Here is a 7,152-nt window from a genome sequence, read left to right on the forward strand (position 1 = left end):
GCAACTGAATCTACAAATTGCCCCCTGGACAGCAGTGCCCACTCTCGATTAATTTAAAGAGGTTTTTGATTCTGTCAGACCAAGTATTGTTAACTTAATAAATGCTAGCTTGATTTCTGGTTGTGTTCCTGCTACCTTGAAACGCTGTGGTGCAAGCGTATTTAAAAAAAAAATAAGGACCCTCTAATGTATTAAATTTCAGGCCAATTTCTAAACTGCCTTTTTATCTAAAGTCTTAGAAAAACTTGTCTAACTCAAACATTTCTGGATGAAAATAGTATTCTGAAAAAATTCCAATCCATATACAGATGTTCTTACAGCATTGAAACATTCTTGTTAAAGGTTAATGATGACCTTCTCTTCCCAATTACTAATCCTGGAGATTCTGCCATTCTTGTACTGCTAGATCTTACCTCAGCTTTTGATGCCGTGGATCTTATGATTCTTATATCCCGCCTTGAACAGTATATAGGCATCCAAGGTGGTGCCCTGAAATGGTTTAAATCTTATCTAAGAAATGGGAGCGTTTCTATTCATTTGCGTGAGTTCTCATCCTCTGTAGCTCCTCTTACTTGTGGGTTCCATCCTTGGACCAGCTATCTTTTTGATAGGCATGTTACCTTTACCCTCCATTGTTAACAAGTATGGCTTATCTATGCTGACGACACTTAAATATATTTGCCACTAAAATCAAAGCGAGAAAATACAGACCCTCCATGCGTGCTTAAATGATATTAAAACCTGGATGGCAATACATCTTCTTAAACTAAATGATAATAAAACTTTGATCATGGTGTCCAAAGGTTAAGAAAGTGTGAGTGTCCATGATGTTCCTCTTGGACCCCTTGCCATATACATATCATAAAGCTTCAGTTAGGAGCCCAGGTGTGATCTGTGACAGCTCATTCAAACTCGACAAACAGATAAATTATGAGGTTAAATGAAGCTTTTTCCAGCTGAGACTTTAAGGTAAAGGCTTTTCTTTCTTTCAGTGATCTTGAAAAGGCCATCCAAGCTTTTATAACATCTCATTTGGACTATTGCAGTTCTTTGTATGTAGGTGTTGGTCAGGCCCTGTTATGACACCTACAACTATTCCACAACTTTGCTGTTCGCTTATTGAATGGCTCTTATAAGTGTGGCCATATTTCACCAATACTGACCTTGCTGCATTGGCTTCTGGTCCATTTCAGAATTGATTTTAAAATTCTGTTTCTTGTTTTCAAATGTTTGAATGGATCAGCCCCATCTTGCCTCTTGGAACCTCTTCACTTGTATGTGCCAACAAGAGCCCTGCAATCTACTAGCCTGATGCTCTTAGTTGTGCCGAGGTCGAGGCTGAAGCAAAGGAGGAATCGGGTGTCTGCGGTGGCTGCTCCTTTTCTCTGGAATGGCTCACCTTATTATGTTAGGTCTGCTCTATCTATCCAGCACAGGCCATTTTTAAGTCATCATTAAAGTCTTATTTCTTCTCGCTGCCATTTGACCCTACAAGAGGTTGACATTGTTTGTATATGTTGGGTCACGTACATTCATGATTAGAAATGTACCCTGTTATTTTAAGTTTATCTTTTATATAATGGTTGGTTATTTCTTGCAGTTTTGTGATGTGTACATACAGTATATTTGAACTTCTTCTTTACCCTTTCATGTACAGCACTTTGGTTCAGTTCTGGCTGCTGTTGTAAATGTGCTTTATAAATAAAAATTGCCTTCCCCTATCTTATAAAATATTATTTTAATACATAACACTAAGAAGTACGGATCTGAGATAATGGACTGTAAAGATGAAGTTGGTTTGCAACATTTATTACAAAAAAGTTAAAGAATATATAAAATAAAGAACAAGAATTGTAGGTTGTAACTGAACAATGAGGGACATGTATATTTGTTACATTTTCTCACAAAACACAGTCATTTTCCTTTTTTTTCCTCTCGTTATCTAAAACAGATGCACGTCTTCCATATGTGAAAAAAAGGATGCTGAAGGGTATGAGGACATATTCCCTCTCCTCTTTTTCTGGAAATTCAGATAGCAAATCATATTTCTGAAGGGCCTCCTCAGTGTCATCTTTGTCCATTGACAGTAATGCAGGGAATGAGATGTGCCCCCTGAACACAGAAATGTTCTCAACACACCACTTCGCTGCCTCGGTAAAATGCTGAAGGATTCCGTGTTGCTGTAATACGTTTATTAAAAAAAAAAAAAAAAAAATTCTTTAAATGATCATTATAAAGCTTATAGCCTTTTCCTCCACATTTACAAGGAACGTAAGAAAAGGAAAGTAAAAATAATGTACATATATTTAATTTGTTATACATTATTAACATTGCTTTGATCAGATTCTACAGTCTTCAATGTTTCTGCAATATTTTAAGGCCTTTAAGAGTTGTGCTAGCACTCTAGTTTGTCAGAAGATGTAAAACAGGCTTTGGGCTTTAACTCCTACTGCTTAACGATTAACAGTCGGCATCTGAGACAAGCATGAAGTCTTTTTATACACTTTATTCACTATACCATAGACATTGTAAGCCAGCATCAACAAAATGTAATTCATCTTTCTTATGAAAGTTTATAAAGTGATGTGTGTGTACCTGCTCATCAGTGCCCTGTGCTGGATGTTGGAGAAGAGAGGCTGACGTTTCTTCTAAAAGTAAAGATCTGACACCTGCAGAACGCGTGCTATGGAATAGCAAGACATTTGTTCACTTCAGAGCGAGTGCAAGTCTTTACCTGATCTTCTGTCTTTAATTAATGGCTCAATAAAGTCTAAACATGAAAACAGAGAAAATGATATTTACCTAAGGAAATGTTAAAAGAAACAAAGAATAGAAAAAAAATGACCCTGGCCCGGCTGTCCATTATTTCTGTACCTTCTAATTTTTTGTTTGATTCTTGGCCTTCATTTAGAAGGGTGTTTGCTCGCTCAGTCCGATGTGAGCAGTTACTTCAGTGATTTCAAAAAGAAACATTAAGTTTATAATGGTAAGCATTATGACTATTTGTCTTTGAGTTACAATATGGCTACGTATACTTGCCACATTACAGCAGAACTAAATTAAAGTTGTTAAATGAAATGTCATTTACTCCTTGGGACTGGAGTTCTCAAGTGACATTCTACACCAGCACTTCCTCAAAACCAGCATGTCATTCTAAAGAGGACTGAGCAGAGTCACGTTGTTGAAAGGAGTTTAATGTTACAAAAATGTTTATGCAAACCATTATAAACATACATTTAAAATATCTGGATTTTGAAAGGTAGGCGTTTCTGGAACTTCAAAACCACTAGGGACAGTATGCTGAAATAAAATAAAATACAAAATATAATAAAATAAAATAAAAAGAACATAAATATCAACACAAATTGTAGAAGGGGACAAAAATGGGAACCAGCAACCAGATATAATCCTCCCTCTACAAATACTACAATGAAAGAAGAGAGGACTACAGTTGAGACATACCTCATTAAAATTGAAGGAGGCCTTGAGGATGAAATACAGAGACACCACAAAATGGTCCTTTGGAAACCTGGACACAACATTAAATACAGACAGACACAAAAAGAGAGTTACAATATGAAATGGTCATACCATCAACATGGAAATTCCACAGTCATGGCTATACATCTGACTTTGAAGGCCCTAATACAAGGGGTAAAAATTAATCATAGAAAAATATTAAATACTGACATACAGTAAACTGTTGACAATGACCTTTAAACAAAAACAACAATGGAAATGGTCACTTATTACACACCTTGCGTAACATCTGTAAATAGTAAAAACCTGCCAAACAACGGAAAATGCAGGATTAGCTCAGCTTTTTAATCTGTATTTTAAAAAAGTTCCAGTTCAGAAATCTAAACGTCAGTATTGTTTTCAAGCACACACTCCTGACATACACACACTACCTGCATACTTGACACTGTGGTCTTCATGACTCTGAAGGCAGGCAGCAGGATGCTGTAGTCTCTTTGCTTTTTACAAAGAGGGCACTTGGACTCGTTTTGATATTTAATCAATGTAATCAAAGTTGGTTTTATATTTTCTGTCCTTATGGAGAAATGTGACTGTGGAAATCAAGACAAAAATAATATATAATACTAATTTGGAAGAAAGCGCTAACGTGCTTTTATAAATAGCTAACTTAACTACAGAAAAATCAAGTTAAATAAGATATTTAACAAACGTTAATGACGACGATACACATAAATACCTTTCACATTGTACACTAACATTGCAGATTCTCTACATAACATCTCATAAATAAGTGAAAAAGTTAATATAAATGAAATAATATGGCAAATATTAAAAAGAAATAATACAAGAGGTAAAAAGTAATTAAAACGATATGCTTAAAAATAGGATATGTCAGTAATGACGATAAACAGAGAACGCTTTGATAAGATAATACAGTATATAATCGTACATGTCATTAATGGTATTTAATGGATCTAAAGTTTCTTTAAATATACTGAGATTTTTATTCTGTGAGTCCATACCTGGTTCTGTTGTGTCATTGTTCCGTGTCGGTAAATGTTTTCAGCTCCTTTTCTTTTTCGAATTGGAAAAACTGTACAGCAGCTCTTCTCCTTCTCTTTCTACGGACTGTGGGCGGTCGTGGGGCGGACTGTGGAAGGTCGGGGGCGTGGAAGGCCGAGTCTTCGACCCGCAGCTGGACCCTTCTCACTCCGAACGTGTTTCTGGCATCTTATCTATTTCTATTCTATATATATATATATATCCCTATATTAGTCAATGTATGTATGTTCCAGCATAACGTCCGAATGGTTGGAGCGATTTTCATGAAACTTGGTACACAAGTTCCTCGTTGGTCGACTGAAAACACTGTAGGGTGAAATCAGCCCTAACCCATCCCCTTCTGGGTAGGGGTGGGTTTGGGTGATCATACGGTCTTGTAAACATGATATCATCGAGTTGACACTCTGAACGACCACCAGAGGGCGAACTGGAGTTTATGTGTAAGCAGCACCGCACCCCTGTTGCTTTAAAAATTAAGTAGAGTTCGCCGGTTCCGAGCGTCAACTGGATAACATACATACAAGACCGCAAGACAAAGACATTAGTGAGTCTTCGTGGTTTGTTAATTTATTTTTATTTTTTAAGTTTTTTTTTTATTATTATATTTTTCTCAAACAAAAAAAAAGTTTATTTTCCCCCCGGGCAACGCTAGGTATTTCAGCTAGAATACTGTATATATGAAATACGTATGTGTGTATGTATATAATCAGAAATCATAAAATAATCATGATGCCTGCAATCATTTTTGTGTGTGTGTGTGTTTTATAAATATGTTTACTCAAATTGACGCTTTATTTCTAAGTTTCTGTTACCGGAATTCCTGAAGCAAACTTTTTTCTGCATGGCGTTGCAATTGAGCCCTGCAAAGGAGCAGCATATCGATACGTGTGCTTCTTGCCTTACACTTAGTGCTGCTGGAATGAGAACACAGGATTTTTTACAACAATATTATATGCATTAGGTTTCCTGTTGCTTTAAAAAGTAACCAAACTACATAAAGCAGCTTTCTTTTTATTTGTTAACCTACAGCTCTCGAGATTGTGTCGCCGAGTTTAGCACTGTACGTTCAGCTCATCAGCATAATTTTAGTAGTTTCTGAAATATTGAGAGGGATTATTTCAACCAGGAGAAAGAATAAAGTGATCGCCCAAACATTTTGCCTCTGGTAATGTACTTTATGGACGCTTCTACCAGTAGTTGCTGAAAGTCTTGTGCAGACTCTCAGAGCGCTGATTGAATTTTAAACTATAAATAAACTCTGTGTGGACAAAGAAGAACAGTACAACCACCTAAAAAAAGAAATACATTTTAGGACAATATTGTAAAAATGTAATTGAGTAAAATGCAAAAACAATAAAACACTTAGCAGATGCACCAAAGATTTGTTCAAATATTTCATCATATTTATGTCTGCTCATCATCTCTTTCTGGAGCCTAACAACCATATCATACAAAGTGTCCGTGTGGTCGACACCGTGTGCAATGGAAACCTTCAATATCTTTATAACAAAGCTACAAATCATTTATAATGCTAATCTATGTAAAAAAAAAAAAAAAACCCTAAATAACTCTATAAAAATGTTCTTAATTACCTTTTGCTTAAGCAACTCATTGACCAGTCTTCCCATTGGGAAAATGTTACTGGCTCAAAGGTCGATCTTTGATGGCTCATAAGCACTTAAAATAGATTCTAATGTATGTTTCATTTAAAGATCAGCATTGTCACAGATGTTTCTTCTGTCATTCCTTGGGAGGAATTGCTTTAGATAAAAAGGAGACTGGAGATACAACTGAAGTAAAAGGAGTCAAAAGTGACAATTTGGTTTGAAAAGCACATTATATTTTGTCAGATCGCTTTCTAGTCTCATTTAAATCTCTTTCAAGACCTCCTATTTTTTCTTATCATCAAGACAATGCCTTTATCCAGGATAACTTAGAACGTTTGATACACAATTGGTTTCATTTCTTTTGTCTTTCCCAGTGAATTGACTTGCTCAGGTCACACAGCAGTACCAGTAGTAGGATTTGAACTCAGTCTTAACCACCATGCCACACTTCCTGCCTTTTCTTCCATCATGAGTATGGTCTATTTGGATCACAGCAACATAAATTAAAGTAACTAAATTAAATCCTAGTAAACTGATTTAATAATAATAATAATAATAATAATAATTTATATAGTGCCTTTCCCATGCTTAAGGTGCTTCACACAGTCTCAGAAGAGAACAATAGGGTACATGTAACGTTAGATGCAAATATTTTCTGCATAGACCATTAAAACAGATAAATGCAGGATATACAAAACATTTAATAGAATAAAAGACAATAAACCAGAACAAAATACTAAATTAAGTACTAAAAGAAACACTCAAACAAATTGCATCCTTTGTGATATAGCACACACACGCACACACACACAAATTATCCTGAGTATCTGGTGTGGAATATGGCTGGCAGTTTATCCGCCAATAACCCAAGCTGCCAGATGGAGCCCTCCTGCAACATGGAGGTGCCCGAAGTCAGCTGGGCATCATGACTTTGGAGTTTTAATTGCAGCCTGCTGGATACCATGGGCCACCAGGACACTGCGAGCCAGATTACCCTATGCCG

The 7,152-nt window shown here is 36.1% G+C and overlaps 2 long non-coding RNA genes across 3 annotated transcripts; both read right to left on the reverse strand.

The window, feature by feature from the left end:
• Positions 1–1,947: 1,947 nt before the first annotated feature.
• Positions 1,948–2,679, reverse strand: LOC120522147. Its single transcript, XR_005632296.1, has 2 exons — positions 2,596–2,679; positions 1,948–2,180 (listed from the first exon to the last, which is right to left on the reverse strand). It is a non-coding gene; the product is annotated as an uncharacterized LOC120522147 (long non-coding RNA).
• Positions 2,680–2,748: 69 nt separating this feature from the next.
• Positions 2,749–4,884, reverse strand: LOC120522146. Of its 2 annotated transcripts, XR_005632295.1 has the most exons (5): positions 4,503–4,884; positions 3,912–4,070; positions 3,463–3,529; positions 3,235–3,300; positions 2,749–2,770 (listed from the first exon to the last, which is right to left on the reverse strand). It is a non-coding gene; the product is annotated as an uncharacterized LOC120522146 (long non-coding RNA). The 2 variants fall into 2 exon arrangements; XR_005632294.1 differs by lacking the exon at positions 2,749–2,770 and having other exon boundaries at positions 2,849–3,300.
• Positions 4,885–7,152: the final 2,268 nt, after the last annotated feature.

The sequence above is a fragment of the Polypterus senegalus genome, unplaced genomic scaffold, assembly GCF_016835505.1.
Source record: "Polypterus senegalus isolate Bchr_013 unplaced genomic scaffold, ASM1683550v1 scaffold_8039, whole genome shotgun sequence".
NCBI lineage: Eukaryota > Metazoa > Chordata > Cladistia > Polypteriformes > Polypteridae > Polypterus > Polypterus senegalus.